The sequence below is a fragment of the Mesocricetus auratus genome, unplaced genomic scaffold, assembly GCF_017639785.1.
Source record: "Mesocricetus auratus isolate SY011 unplaced genomic scaffold, BCM_Maur_2.0 Super-Scaffold_100676, whole genome shotgun sequence".
NCBI classification, from domain to species: domain Eukaryota; kingdom Metazoa; phylum Chordata; class Mammalia; order Rodentia; family Cricetidae; genus Mesocricetus; species Mesocricetus auratus.
The window spans coordinates 155,813,966-155,830,538 of NW_024429266.1; positions in this window are offsets into that span (position 1 = coordinate 155,813,966).

Sequence of the window (16,573 nt, forward strand, 5' to 3'; positions counted from 1 at the left end):
AGTTTGAAACACTTTGAATTGTATAGACAAAATATTAAAATCTCTCACAACAAAAAATATTTTGAAAGGTAGTAGAGGATGATGGCATGCCAAAAAGTGATAGAAGACCTATTACAGAAGCAGGGTCAGATTTTATGCTCTAACGCATCACAAATGTAACAAGCCATTGTCTGCTTGCTTTCACCAGCCCCTGGACATCTGAATAGCATCCCAACAAGTTGGATAGCATTATTTCCCAAATGACAAATGTCATATGAGAATGTATGGTTCAGTGGTAAAGACTGCCAAGGGCTTTGCATATGCTAGGCAAGTACTCTCACTGACCTAGCTTTCAGTTTTAAAAAGTAATTTTAATCAATTAATTTTGAGACAGGATCTCACTGTGTTACCCTGGCTGGCCTGGAACTCTCTAACATAGAACTGGCTGGCCTTGAACTCACAGAGAGTTGCTTGCCTCTGCCTCTGCCTCTTAAGAGCTGGGATTAAAGGCATTTATTGCTATGCTCTTATATTTAAAAAATATTTATTTTTATTTTATGTGTATGCCGTTTTGCCTGTATGTATGTGGACCACATGAGTATCTGGTACCTGAGGAGCCAGAGAAGGACGTTGGGTCCCCTGGAAATGGAGTTACAGAAATTATGAACTGCCATGTGGGTACTGGGAACCAAACTCAGGTCTTCTTCAAGAATAGCAAGCATTCTTAAACCGGGCGTTGGTGGCGCACGCCTTTAATCCCAGCACTTGGGAGGCAGAGGCAGGCGGATCTCTGTGAGTTCGAGGCCAGCCTGGTCTACCGAGCGAGTTCCAGGACAGTCTCCAAAACAATACAGAGAAACCCTGTCTCAAAAAAAAAAAAAAAAAAGAATAGCAAGCATTCTTAACTGCTGAACCATCTCTCCCCATTATCAACCCTCCTACTTATTTTTATTTTTAATATAATAGATTGAATTAATCCTTTGAGAAGTTCAAACATTCATACAATGTATTTTGATAATATCCATCTTCACCCCTCCTTGTAACTTCTCCTGGACTCTCCTCTCCTCTCCACGTTGTCTCCTTTTTCTTTATAACCTACTGAGTCAAATGCGTGCTGTCCATATGTGCATGGATTTGGGACTATCCACTGGAGCATGACCCTAAAGGACCCCCAAAGGAAACTGACTTTCCTCCTAGCTGTCATTGGCTCTTCACTTGAAAGCCCTGCCCCTATGCTGGAATGCTGACTGACTTGATCTTCCACGGGTCTTGTACAGGCAACCTCAGAGACTATGAACCTATGAGTGCAGAGGTCCCATCATGTCCAGAAGATACTGTTCCACCTGGGTCCTCTCCGACTCTAGTTCTTAAATTGGGAAACTGAGGCAGGAAGATGTGAGCATGAAGTCAATCTGGTCTCCATAACAAGACTCTTAAGTGGGATGTGGTGGTCCATGCCAATTATCCCAGCACTTGGGAGGTGAGGGAGGGTGATAACAAATTCAAGGTCATTCTTGCCTACAGAGAGTGTTCAAGGCCAGCCTGAAGGACATGAGACCCTGTCTCAAAAATAAAAATAAATGTAGCTAGGCAGCTGAGGAAGGAGGGCTGTTGTAGGACTGAAGCAAGTCTGGGTTAAATAATGAGTTGAATCTAGCCTGGGCTACTTTGCTAGCCTCAACATGTCTCAACCTCCCCCTCCAAATGTAATTCTGTATCCTAGGGACCAGAAAACCAATGGTCATAAGAATCAAGTAGTTTATGTAAATGAGAGGAGACAGAAGAGGGAAACAAGGGTGAGCTCTGGGAGCAGGTAACTTCTGTCCAGCCCAGCCTACTGCTGTCACACAGGAAAGGGCCCTACAGTTGCTAAAACTCACTGTTTGAAGAGAAACTAAAGATTCAGACATTTTATGACATGCCTTAATTTTCAAAACATAGCATATGGAATCAAATGCTCAAAACACCTCCCATGTGCAGCCAGTTTGCACCTCTTTGCCCTGCGTACAAGACCTGTGCAGTTGGATTTTCTTTGACCCTCCAGTCCCCAAATAATGATGTGGAGACTTCTTATTAATCACGGAAGCTTGGCCTTAGCTTAGGCTTGTTCTCAACTAGCTCTTATAACTTAAATTAATCAATTTATATTAATCTATGTTCTGCCATGTGACTCCTTACCTCTCCTTAGTACAATATATTCTATCTCCTCTGAGTCTGGCTGGTGAATTTCTTACCTATCCTTTCCTGCCTAGTTACTGGTCATTCAACTCTTTATTAAACCAGTCATAAGGTGCCTTGGGAGAAATAGATCTTCCGTGTACAACAGACCTGTTAAATCCGAGCAGGCATCAACATCTGATCTTAGTTATTTTCTGGGAGGTATGTCCTTAGATAAATACTTGATGAGTCTGATTTTTAAAAATTTAGTTTCTTAAAATTTTAAATGTATTGTTGTTTTTGTTGTTGTTGTTGGTGGTGGTGGTGGTGGGGTGTGTGTGTGTGTGTGTGTGTGTGTGTGTGTGTGTGTGTGTATGATTGGGAGAGGTTTATGTGTGCTACAGCATACCCATTGAGGTCAAAGGGCAACTGATATGCCTTGGCAGTCTACTTCCAGATATATACCTGACAGAAGCAAGCCTAAACAGAACCATGAAAAGACATGTATGAGAGTGCCTCTCATGACAGTACATGCCTGTAATCCCAACACTCAGGGCTCTGAGGCAAAGAGGTAGCAAGCTCCAGGCTAACCTGAACTACATAGTAAGAACCTGTTGCAAAAGAAAAAGTGAAGCAAAACCAAAATCCAAACGGACCAAAATGACAAGTTCTAGACTGTTTTGAGTAACATTATTCATTGTTGCTGCAAATAAGCCTACCCAAATGTTTATCATTGGGCCTGGAATAAATTTAAAAATTGCAGTGTGGTCAAGGGAAAACTGGCCCAATACAGCAAGAAACAGAAGTCTTCAAGCACAGGTGCCCAGCAGCACGGACAAGCGGAGGTGGAATGTTAAGTCAAAGAAACTAACAGCAAGCGCCAACTGGGCAGGTTTGACTTCTGTCAGTATTACAACCTGCAAAAACCAGTGTGTGGGCTTTAAGTCAGAGTATTGGTAGCCTTTATATCAATGGTTCTCAACCTGTGGATTGTGATCACCAGAAAATATGGACATTCATAAGTAGCAAAGTTACAGTTATGAATTAGCAATGAAAATAATTTTATGATTGGGGTTGTCACATGTGAGGAACTGCATTAAAGGGTTGCAGCATTAGGAAGGTTGAGGACCACTGATCTAGAGAGAGGCAAGGAGGGAATCTGAAAGGCTACTGGGTGATGACAATATTGTTTCCCATTCTGGGTGCTAGTTACCAGGGCATGTTAAACTTACTTTTTTTTTCCACTTTTCTATGCAGTATTAAAAAAATAGCAAAGGTGCTCATTTCAGGGACCTATTGCAGAGCCACAGGTGATGTGACTGCCAGTCTGGTCCCCAGGTTTGCCACAGAAGTTACCAGGGGACATTGAATGGCACACCCATTTCCGCCAAGAGGCTTCTGCAAGCTCTCTAGGTTCACTCAGTCATTGTCTCTCTCCTTAGGTCTTTTTTTTTTTTAAATGTGTTCATGTCCTTCTGGAAGCCAAGAGCAGGATAAGATTAAGAGACATGCTGAGTACTTTCAAACAGTGGCACTTGGGACAACGGAGGGAGACAACTCTGAGAACGCACCAGCTTATAAAACATGGTAAAATACAATTAAAGGTTTATATGGTGACTAACGTGCCATATCCGCAGGGAGAGTCTGTGCTTACCTCTATCAAATGTCAACTGAATGCAGGCCTCCAGGGGTAGGAGAGCCGACCCAAGAGTGGCGAAAAGGAGCTGGGGCTTTTCATGGAGGGGAAGGGGAAGTCCTGTGGCTGAGGAGGGGGCAAGGAGGATCCCCACCCAAGCCTCAGAAGTTGCGCTGCCAAGCTTGACTTATTTCTTCAGCCTGACCAGACTTAGACTTAGTGCTCCTGTATCCAGGGATCCATAAGTAAACTGAATGTTAGATTGAAGGCCGTGAGTTCTTTCTTAATAAGCTCCAGGAAGGACAGCATTGAATGTACATGCTTCATGTAGGGATCTTTAGTGTCTTACTTGCCCCCATGCCTGGCTCACGAAGATGCTCATTAAATCTATTGGTTCTTTCAACATGTAACATAGTGGAACTCATTTATGCTGCTCTACTCATTTTTCACCAGCAAAAAAAAAATCTAAAATTTAGGGGCTGGAGATGTGACTCTGTTGGTAGAGTGCTTGCCTAGTGAGTAGAAAGTTCTAGGCTCAACTCCCCATGCTGTAGAGACTTTGTACTTGGAACTCTAGGGAGGTGGAGTAAAAGGATCTGAGTTCCAGCTCATTCTTGGCTACATGGTGAGTTTGAGGATAGCCTGAGATACTAGAGACTGTGCTACCCAAAAAGATGAAAATAAAGCCCAAACCTAAAGTTTAGGAAAGGAACTCTGTATGGAAAGGGCATTACCTGGGATGATCCTGCAGGTTCTCTGGGAGCATGTGCATCAGTTACTCAGAGACACACCAGAAGCAGTACACCATGGTTAAAAGGGGTGTCTTCAAGGTCACAGCTCTTGACTGCATTGTTTTCAAGATCCGGACAAGTTCGAAGCCTGCGTCCTGTCACAGAGAGGCGAGTCGACAAAGAGAAGAGTTTCTTCCAGGAATGGTGGAAATAAACACATTGGTGCCAAGCTCCTGAACATTTACAAGAGACAGAAGATGTTCATGGGATGCTTCTGCTTAGAGAGACCTGGCCTGTTCAGGGGTTTGTCAAACTGCAATGCTCGGAACCTACAAAGCAGACCAGATCTGCAGAGTGGAAGATTTATGCTCCAGGACAATGGAAGCGCCATGCTGAATATACAACTCATGTGTGTTCTTGGCTCGCTCTTCGGGGACCTGGTTTCTTTTTCTCTGCCTTCTTGGGTTGAAGCATTACTCAGGTATTTATGAAAAGGGAGCATAGAATTTGGCAGAGGCCTAGCAGAGTTCAGTGCAATTTCTCCCTGAAATATGCTGGCATACTTGTTTTGTTAGTAAAGAGGTGAGCCATACAGAATCAGAAACCATAAAAGGAGAGTCCATTGAAAGGATGAGATTACGGAGCCTGTCTGACGTCCTGTGGATCCTTGACCACCAAAATTGAATTAAATCTAAAATGCCTCATGTCACCTTTCAATTATCATCACTACCACTATCATCATTATCACTACCATCACCACCACCGTTATAATTACCACCATCACCATCCCCACCATCACCATCACAACTGCCATCACCATCACTATCACCATCATCATTACCACCACCACCACCATCACCATGTTATCTGAATCTCTTCTCTATTATAGCTGTTAACCCCTCGCCAGATGGTGAATATTTTCTTCAATTCTATGATTGTCTCGTCACACTGTCAACCTACTGAATCAGAAGCCTTCTCTCTGTTGCCCATCTGTTTACCTCTCTTCTCATTTGTACCTGGTGTCATTATATTCTGGGACAACTTCTGTTCATCTATGCACAGCAAGGCGATTATGGTCAACTGTACTGTGTCATGCAATTCAAACAGTCAGGACAGGGAAGTTTGAATGTTTTTAGCCAGAAAGAAATGATAAATGCTTGAGATGATGGATTCCCCTGACTTTATCATTACACTGTGCATAAGTGCACCAAAATGTCATCCTGAACCATACACAAATGCATAATTATTTCTTGCTATTAAGAATTTAGAAGATCATACCAAGCAATGGGTCATGACATGTGTATAAACACGTACACACATATAAAATAATTATACTTTGTTCTATTCATCCCCTTTCTCCACTTCTCTTCCCCATGCTTTCTCCAAACATACAGTTATTATCTGTCAAATTAAAGCTTTATTATTAAGCATATATTTAGACGAGTTAGATTTTTAGAGGCAAGGAGGCCCACAGCAGGCTTGGAGAAGGCTATTCCCTCCAGGTGGCAATTGAGGACGCCACGCTATCATCCCGTGTGTGTTTGACACAAGAACTAATGAGAAACAGCGGCATGCAGAAGGCGAGGCCAGCCCTCTGGATTCACACATAATCATGGGAGGCAATCAACCGGAAGGAAGGAGCCAACTTTTATTACATAATTGGCTCCTGTGTCATCAGTATCACACCTACAGTGGCTCTACAGACATGCCACTGTTGTCCTGTGCCATGCCACTTGGCCCATGCCACCTAGCAATGACTCTGAGGAATGGTGGAATTGGGTAAGAGTGGATAAGGGGAGTCTTCTTCATTAATTTAGCTAACAGTAGATCCCGGAAATGTCTACTCAACTGTCAGTTTCAGCTCTGAAGAATGCCCAGGTGTTCAGGTCAGACTCACTCAGATATTAAAGCGAATAGATGCCTGGCATGCTTGGATGCATCATTTACAAATGAGGATGGTGATGAACTGAACAATACTTAGTAGGCACCAGAACTGTTAGTGTTTCCATGTGGGCTGAGTCTGAGACCGAATACAAGGAAGAAAGAGAGCTGGGCACCAGCATTCATCTTCCCTGTTTCCTGGCTGTGGGTACAACGTGACCATCTGCCTCAGGGCCCCGCTGCCATGCCTTCCCCACCGTAGGATGCTCCGGAACTGTGAGCCATTGGAGCTCCACACACTGCTGTCCAAAGGCGTCCCTGGAGTGGACAGCTGTGGGCTTGGCAGTCATTCCCATGTTGCTCGTGTGTTGCTCAAACAAACACTCTTACTGGAAGCCCAGGTGGGGACACAGCGAGGAGTTTTTATCTCTTCTCACAACCATGAATGTGTTTGTTGGGCAGGCTGAGGAGAATCAGCTTAGAAAGACCAGGGTTTGATTGTGTCCAGTCCTTGATTTTGGTGTCCACAGAAAAGTGACAGAGAATTAAGGTGACCAACTTTTTATTTAGAAAATCAACAATGAATTAACTATGTTCAGCACTGCAAATGTCAGACTAGCTGGCCTGTGTGCTTCTGGGGGATCCTCCTGTGTCACTTGTGTGCTTCTGGGGGATCCTCCTGTGTCACTTCTGGTCTTGTCTTTTGAGCAGTAGGATTACAGACTTTCAAAATGATATCCATCTTTATGTCAGTTCTATGGATTAAAACTCAGGTGCTAACACTTGCACAGGAAGCGGATCTAGATCTACCCACTGAGCCATCTCCTCAGTCCATGCAAAGCTTGTTTTGAGGTGGGGCAGGCTTCTTACATCAGGCTGGTCTTGAACTCCCCATCCTGCCCAATCTCGCAAATGACTGGGATTACAGACAGGGCAGCATTTACACATCAGGCGTCTGATGTGAGCTTTAATGATAACAGCTGACACATATCAAGAATGTGCTCAATGTTGTCGCATGCTCTGGAAACTCTGAAAGACTGTAGGACACAGATGACTGATGGGAAATAAATGCCAGGACGTGGTTTATAATGGAAGAGCCATAGAAGTTCAATGTCTGGGGCAAAATTCACAGCCAGAGAAAGACGGTTGAGTTCTGGGTCCACAGAGAGTGTGAATCTTCACCCTTCAAAACTAGGTTTTGAGAATCTTTTGTAAGCTTCATCAAATGGAGAGGCCAAAGTCTTTCAGTCTTACAAAACCTCTGTTTAAAACTGAAGAGCATCTGGGGCTGGAGAAATGGTCCCATGACTAAGAATGCTTAATACACTTCCAGAGGACTTGAGTTCCATTCCCAGCACCCATATCAGAGAGCTCACAACTTCCTGTAACTCCAGCTGCAGGGGGATCTGATGCCCTCTTCTGGCCTCCTCCAGCACCTGCATGCACATGCACACGCACACAGAAACTCACACACATACACGTAATTCAAAAGAAAATCAATCTTAATGTTTTTCAATCTCTCGTTAGCATAAGGAAGGATTTAGGATGCTAGGCTGCCTGGCCAGAGAGCTCCAAAGATCCACCTGTCCCTGCTTCCCCAGTCGAGGGCTGTAAGCTTGAACTGGCAAGCTTGCCTCTTTTTTTTTTTCTTAGAGGGTTTTAGGCATTGAACTTCATGCTAGGAAGACAAGCACTTTGTGGACTGAGCCACCTCCCCAGTCCAGCACGGTGGCACTTTTATTGCCTTTTGTTCTTTGATGGTTCATTTTCTCCGCTCATTTTTAGTCTCCATTCACCATCATAGCCACCATCATTTCCACACAAACCGCACTGGATATCAGGCCTTTGTTTCTGCTTTTGGGAGACTCCAAGTGAAGACATGTGGTCACGTGTTTCCAGGAGACACTTCATGCTTGGTCTTCTCCCATACTTTCAGGATGCATATGGACTTATTGAAGGCTCTGAGATGTACCCAGGCTAACTCAGTGTGGGCTCTAACACCATGTAAGGGCATGGGGTGTGACCACACCAGTTTTCTAAATCTGCTTTTCAGATCAGGCTTCTTGTTAAAGTCTTCTACAGTTTGTGCACATGTTTGTCAAGAAAATAAAAAGCATGAGCAACATGAACAATTGCTCTGGGTGTAGAGACACTGGAGTGAGTGCAGGGCTGCGTTTAGAGTCCCTGACTACTAAGCTGGCACAGTGTCTCTTGGAAAGGGAGACGCTCCTTCAATCTGTTAAAATTTAATTCTATTTATCATTATTATTGTGTGTCTGTGAGGGCCTATGTGCCCATGCTGTGGCATGCATGTGGAGATCAGAGAGCTGCTTTTGGGAGTGGAGTCTCTCCTTCCACTGAGGGTTCCAGGGATTGCACTCAGGGGTCATTAGGTTTGCTCAGCAATCTCTTTTGTTCCCTGAGCCATTAGCTGGTGCAAGGGGATGCTTCTTAATGATTTCTAGAAAAAAAAAGTTATACTATGTCTTATTTGGAAGGGTGAAAGGATATTCAGAGGTTTTTTTGTTTGTTTTCATTTTTTTTTTCGAGATAGGGTTTCTCTGTGGCTTTGAAGGCTGTCCTGGAATTTGCTCTGTAGACCAGGCTGGCCTCGAACTCACAGAAATCCATCTGCCTCTGCCTCCCAAGTGCTGGGATTAAAGGCGTGCGCCACCACCACCTGGCTAGAGTTTTAAAATGGAAATCTAGTTTTTATTATTAAAGGAAAATCCCAGAATAAAAGTTACTTATATTAGGACTAGAGAATGAAAAATATATAATAAAGGAAAATCTGTTAATTGCCAAACCTAGTGTGCACAACGACTTCAGAAATTAATTTTCTTTTGCTTGAATACTTCATGATGAGTCAGCAGAACAAAGTTATAAATACTTCAGCTCCAAATAACTTTAAAGTGAGAACAGATCCACTTCTATGCCATGAGTCAGTTCAACAAGGAGAGTCCATGACACTCCATGTGCTTCAGGAAAGAAACTTAGCCTGGACTGATTGGAGTAAAGAAAACAAAATCTGACACATGGACACTTAACATCACTGTTATCATGTGCTTGGTACACTTTCTCTCACTGCAATTTTTATAGAAATCTGGTTTAAAATACTTAATTTGAAAATGAAACTAATTCGATTTTGGAGAATTAAAAAAAAATGGATAATCCTAAAGTGAGTGTATGTGCATGCATGTGTGTTTGTGTGAGTGTGCATCTCTGTGTGTGCATGTATGTGAGTGTGTATAAATGTGTGTGCATGACTTTGTGAAAGTGTGTGTGAGAGTATAAATGTGTGCATGTGGTGTGTGTGTATGTGTGTGTCCCATTATCCATCAGGGACTGTTTCCAGGAATCTCTACTAACACCCAAACCTGTGTATATTCAAATCCCTTACATAAATTGCTGTGTTTATGTAGATCGGATGCACATTCTCCCATACAGTCAAGATCATCCGTAGATGGCTTACACTACCTCATACATTGTTAATTTTATTTAAATAGCTGTTATACCGCATCTCTTCAGGACTGGTGACAAGAAAGAAAAAATCCGTACGTGTTCAGTGCAGACAAAATTTCTCCCAAATATTTTCTATCCATAGTTAATTGAATCCATGGACACAGAGCCTATTGGTATGGAGTAGGTACGCATGTGTCTGACTATGTACACATGGGTATATTTGATGTAGTTAAACTCACATAACTGCAATTTAAATGAATTGGAAGACACTAAATCATTGATCCTAAGAGAGAGATAGAGTTGGACTTTCAAGTCTCTGGTCATAACTATTGCTGACAGATCCACACAACACATAACCGTGTTTCTGTTTAAATACTCCTTAGTCACTACATATGCTGATTCTTTACCAATGGCTTCACAGTCCAAGTCTGAACGAACCCTGTCTTAGGCCAAAGAACACAAGATCAGACAATGGCATTGTGGTTGGGGCCATTTTCAGCAGCAAAATCATGGAAGAAAAGAGTAAAAATGAGAAAAATGTGGGCTAAATAAACCGTGAAAAATACACTTGTTTACAGTCTGAGATCTGAAACAGGAAGTTTAGCCCCTTGCTTTGCTTGCCCTCAGCTGAGAAGGTGCATATTGTGTGACTGGAGCTTTCTCTCTGTGATGCAGATTTGTATGCGTATACACATGCGCACACAGAAAAAGCATGCTGTCCTTATTTGCTGCTGATTAGTGATGGGTTGCATCCCGAGTCCTGTGCAGAAACTAGGAGCTGGGAACAGGTGGCCTCTGCAAGCCTGGGAGTGGCTTCCAGGCTGGGGAAAGGAGAGGCCCTGGGATGTTGGATGCTTGGAGACCTATACAGTGAGACAGTAGCCCTCCATTGCCTGGCAATTGAAAGACCCCAGGGCACAACACTTGATGGCAATGTAAACTTGGACAAAGTATACACCATTCAGCACCTCTGTTTTTACTAATGCAGAGAGAGAGAGAGAGAGAGAGAGAGAGAGAGAGAGAGAGAGAGAGAGAGAGAGAGAGAGAGAGAGAGAGAGAGAGAGAGAGAGAATGATTTCTGGCTAGGAGTGGTAGCACACACCTTTAATACCTATAGAGGCAGGTGGATCTCTGTTGAGTTTGAGGTCAGCTTCATCTACAGAGCAAGTTCCAGGACAGCCAGAGCTGTTACACAGAGGAATCCTGTTTTAAAAAACAACAATAAAAGGATTTCTTAGAACAGATCTATTTCAGTTGTTTAAGGATTAAATTAGATAAACAATGCAATCATTTAAAAATCCAAGTCTTTCTTGGTATAACTAGCATATTAGATAATTACAGAAAGAATACATAAAAATATTGAATGCAACTATGACATATTATTATTAAAAAAGTGAACCTTTAGTTTTGGAGCCAGTGTAGTGAGGGTGGGTGGAGCAGGATAAATAGTTCTAGGCAATTGGAAAAAGTCAAGTAGGTGGGAGAGCCAACCCCCACCCCAACAAAATGAAGGTATGAGAAAAAGAAGCTTGGAGGAGAGGTTTGGGAAGACTGTCCAGCCGGCAAAGCACTTGCTTTATAAATGTGTGGACTTGAGTTCCAGTCCCAGAAGCCATGTTAAAATAGCCAGGTGTGGCAGTGCTTGCCTCTAAGTCCAGTGCAGGAGAGGTGGAGAAAAGTAGATCCCTGGAACTCACTGGTTAGTGAGTTAAGTCCTGTTGGTGAATTCCATGCCAGTTAGAGAACTAGTCTCAAACAATGAGGTGGACAGCAGGGAGGAGTGACAGCTGAGGTTGTCCTTTGGCCTCCCCTAGCATGAGAAAGGATGATTCACACTGGGCCACTGTATCAGTGGTTAGCTCCCAGTACTCGACAGTGCTCAGGAAACGGAAGGAGTGGGCTGTGGAAGGAGTCCTTGACCTTAAAGTTGTTCATTGGCATAGGGAAAGCCAAGAGAGTGGGTTCTGGAGCGCTTAAGGACAGGTGAGCCAGCAAGGTTTGAGAGCCCCCCTTTTGAGTATCAGGTTTTCAAATTCTCTCTCTCTCTCTCTCTCTCTCTCTCTGTGTGTGTGTGTGTGTGTATACACACTCACGTGTGTGTGCGTGTGCGCTCATACGTGTTTGTGTGTCCTCTAGTCTTCTATACACTCAGGACTATTGTTCTTACATGTAAGTTTAACAAAGTGACAGCTGTCATTCCAGAGCACCCTATAGGGTAGCTCTTTTTGTGGGGGTGGGGTGGGATCCAGGGATGGCAGGGAACTGAGGCTCTAACCAGGACCTTGCACATTTTATACTATGTATATGTCATACCAGGGAGCCACTCAGGCTCTTCCACAGTTTTTTTTTATCTTTCAGGCATCCTCCATTTGAATGTGGAGCTCACTGAGTTATACAGCGGGATCTTCCATCATCAACAATTTACAGGAAACTCTGAAACGTCACCCAGGTCACAAGTGACCAAGACAGGACTTGAGATTTTGCTTTTGTTCACCAAGTCATGAATACTTCATTAATTTATTACATGCTCATCAATTCTACCAGAATCCGCCCACGCGGTGGCAAAGACTGCTTCTGTAGTCTAGCACACAGTAGGCCCCTAGAGAGCCACGGAGCCCTGTGCTTTCCTCCAGCCATTCCCTGCAACTGGCACACGGTAGACCCTGGCAGAGCAGAAGAGCCCCATGCTCTCTACAGGCCATTCATTCCCTGGTATTTGTCCCTACACATAATTCTGTGTTCAGGCACATGCATATTAATATGGATACTGCAAACTAATAGTGAAACCATGAGTAATAAGAGAGAGCTATATAGTGGGTACATCACATGAACACATTCTTAGAATCAGACACTTTAGATCAGTAAAAGCGCAGTTCCCCAAGCTGTTCCTTGACCTCAGTGCTGCCAATCCCTGCTTTGTAGGGCGGAGACTGTAGCCTGGCAGCCTATAGGCCACACCTGCCTCTCAGGCGAAGTCGGGCTTCCCAGTGTAGCGCGGGGGCCCCCTCCATCCTTCACAGTTTCGTTTGTTTGAATGTAGTACTTGAACTGTTGTCCTCATGTTTTCTTATGTTTCACTGAAGCAGAGTTTCCTTATGGTGCTGAGGCTGGGATTATAGGCATGATATACTAGCCCCAGTTTCATATTTTTTTCTTTTCTGTGTGTGTTTTAAGTTTGAACTAGTCACCAATATTTAAAAGAAAGAACACAGCCGGGCGGTGTTGGTGGCGCACGCCTTTAATCCCAGCACTCGGGAGGCAGAGGCAGGCGGATCTCTGTGAGTTCGAGACCAGCCTGGACTACCAAGCGAGTTCCAGGACAGCCTCCAAAGCTACAGAGAAACCCTGTCTCGAAAAACCAAAAAAAAAAAAAAAAAGAAAAAAAAAGAAAAAAAGAGTCAAAGATTTCTTTCTCTCTATCAAATTGAGACAGGGTTTCAAGATGGAACCCTGACTGGCCTTGAACTTGCTGTGGAGAGCAGAATGTCCTTGAATTCACAGAGGCCTTTGGATTTCTCTTGCATGCACACTTAGGCACACACCTGTATGCAGATGTATGCAAATACTATGTGCATATGCTGCACACATACACAAATTATCATGGCATACAGTCATTGAGCAAAACGTTGGGCATTATTAAGACATTTACACTCACCTGCATCATGCATTTCACTAATTTTCACTCAATGTGTTTCATGGCCCATTTCAGATATCATCTCCTCCAGGAGACTATGCCTGACCCCTGTGCTCACAAAGGGCCTCTGTCTGCACCCCTAACTGCTATGATCCACCACCCCCCACAGCCTGTAGGGCTGAAATGATCCTAGCTAACTGCTTCTTCAGTAGGGAAACCCTTCCTGTCACAAGCTTCACATTCATACTCCAGCATCTAGCCAAGACGTCTTTAGCCAGAGTTGGAAAGTGCACAATTGCAGCTAGAAGGACTTTATTTGGGGTCAAGTCCCCTTTGCCCACAGCCTCCCTTTTCCATGTGTCTATTCTGAGTTCCCCTGGCTGAAACAAACAAACAAAAAACATGCAAAAATAGCAAACTGGGCACTTTGGGGATTTACATAGAAGATAACATTTAAACCATCAAGTCAGCTGCTTTCTGAATTTGCACCAGTGGAGAAAGTCAGAACAAGTGGGTAAGTCCCCGAGAGCTGGGTGAGCTGGGGGAGAAAGGAGTTGTAGGAGCTGTAGGCAGTTTGGGAATAGGCAGTTATTCGGAGGGAAAGCCTGACACGAGACTGTAATTGCTCCCCTTGGCTAGTAGTAATCTCCAATTCCTGGGAATAAAGCAATTAATTCACCACTAGTAAAAGCAGGTACTTAGTGGATAATTAAGTGTGTTGCCTACAGCTGTGCTTAGAATAAGGTCAGGAGGGAGGTGTGTAATTTAGAGACTGCTCCAGCTCAGGCTGGCTCTAGGAAACCAGCTGATTCAGCTGTGGATATCAGTGCCATCTCCGATGGCTCCAAGGGAAATGATTTGAGGGATCAGGAAGAGAGAGCCTTGTTTGCCCTGACAGAGTGAGTCACACAGCTTAACCTGGTTTCCTGCTGGTGCCAACTGCTGGAAGGCTCCAGGTCACACTTGTGACTCGACGGTTTAGGATTTTTGGTATTCGGTTTTGGAATATTCTTAATGTAAGTTCTCTAACTCGATACTTCCTTCCTTTGTTCTACCCACTTCCTTCCTTTGGTCTACCCACTTCCTTCTTTTCTTCCTTTGTTCTATCCACTTCCTTCCTTTGTTCTACCCACTTCCTTCCTTTGTTCTATCCACTTCCTTCCTTTCTTCCTTTGTTCTACCTACTTCCTTCCTTTGTTCTACCCACTTCCTTTCTTTGTTCTACCCACTTCCTTCCTTTCTTCCTTTGTTCTACTCACTTCCTTTCTTTGTTCTATCCACTTCCTTCCTTTGTTTTATCTACTTCCTTCCTTTCTTCCTTTGTTCTACTCACTTCCTTTCTTGTTCTATCCACTTCCTTCCTTTGTTTTATCTACTTCCTTCCTTTCTTCCTTTGTTCTACCCACTTCCTTCCATTGTTCTACCCACTTCCTTTCTTTGTTCTACCCACTTCCTTCCTTTGGTCTACCCACTTCCTTTCTTCCTTTGTTCTACCCACTTCCTTCCTTTGTTCTACCCACTTCCTTTCTTTGTTCTACCCACTTCCTTCCTTTGGTCTACCTGATTCCTTCTTTTGGTCTCTTCACTTCCTTCATTTGTTTTGTCCACTTCCTTCTTGTTTTTTCTTTTTAGCTACCCACTTCCTTCCTTTGATCTACCTGTTAGGTCTCAAAGAAACCCCACCCCTGGCCTAATCCCTATATAACTCAGCCATTTTGGCTACATAGGGCTTCTACTGGTCTCTGGGTCCAGGTTGATTCTCTTGGTCAGCAACAACGTTCTTGCTTCTCTCACCCTTTCTTCTCATGGTCCAGTTTAGTCTTTTGGTTGAGTTCAGTCTGGACTCTTCCCTCTGCCTGTTTTTTTCTTTATATCTACAATAAAAATCCTCCCAATACTTTAGGAATAGTCATGTCCTTCTCCTTTTATTTCATTTTTTTTCATTCACTACCTACTTTCTTCCTTTTTTCCCTTCTTTCCTCCCTCCCTCCCTCCCTCCCTCCCTCCCTCCCTTCTTTCTCTCCTTTCTTTGATCTACCTACTTGAACCTACTTGAAACAACGTCTTCACCCTGACTTGCTTGCCAGGGAATACTTTCCCACTGACAAATAAATTCTGTTTTTTTTTTAAACTTTATATGCATCAGGCTCTGGGGGTCAAATAAGTCATCACTGTATAGACATAGTTTCCAAAATTTTAACATATTTTGTTGTGTTCTGCCCATCACCTCCACTTCCAATATTTGATTAAGCATCTTTGAGTTTGTAGATATCCTGAAAATATGTCCAACCAAGACAAGATTGCTTACTTTCCAGCTGTTTTTACATTTTTCTTTCATAAATAAATGCTATGGTAAACATTACTGTAGCTGGATCTTTAAAAAACATACTTATTTTTATTTTATGTGGATGGGTGTTTTGCTTGCATGCAAGTCTGTGTACCACATGCATGCCTGGAGCCTAAGCAAAACAGAAGAGGGCATTGGATCCTCTGGAACTTATAGAACATTGTTAGCTACCACGTGGGTGCTGGGAATTGAACCTGGATCCTCTGGATGCTCTTAACCACTGTCCCATCTTTCTAGGCCCATGTAATTGAATTTTTCCACATGCCCTGATTTTTTTTTCTTTTAGTGAAAATTAGAAGTCTTACCGACTGTTAACATGTTGCTTTTTTCAGTGTGTCCTGCCCTTCAGTACTTCCTAGCTCAGGCTATGTTATTGAAGAGAGGAAGGACTAATCTCTTGTGAAGGCCCCTTTCCAGCTGTCAGTTAAGCTCGTAGAAGTGCCACCCTTCCACCTAGGCTTTGTCTGAGAATTGGCTAGGCATTCAGTTCAGCTGCTTGGTGTGGTTCTAGAGGTCCCAAGCTTCCACCACTGAAATAGGCACCCAGGGTGTTGTGTATTCTAGGCAAGCACTCTACCACTGTGCCACGCCTCCAGCCTCTCCCACTTTTAAAATTACGGCTACAATCCACTTATTTTTATGACTCACTATTAAGGTACTTAGGAGCAGGCTGAACCTTAGAAGCTCCAAGGGAAGACCAGCTTAGAGTTGACAAAGCAAAAATTCAAACCAAGGAGCCCCCAAAG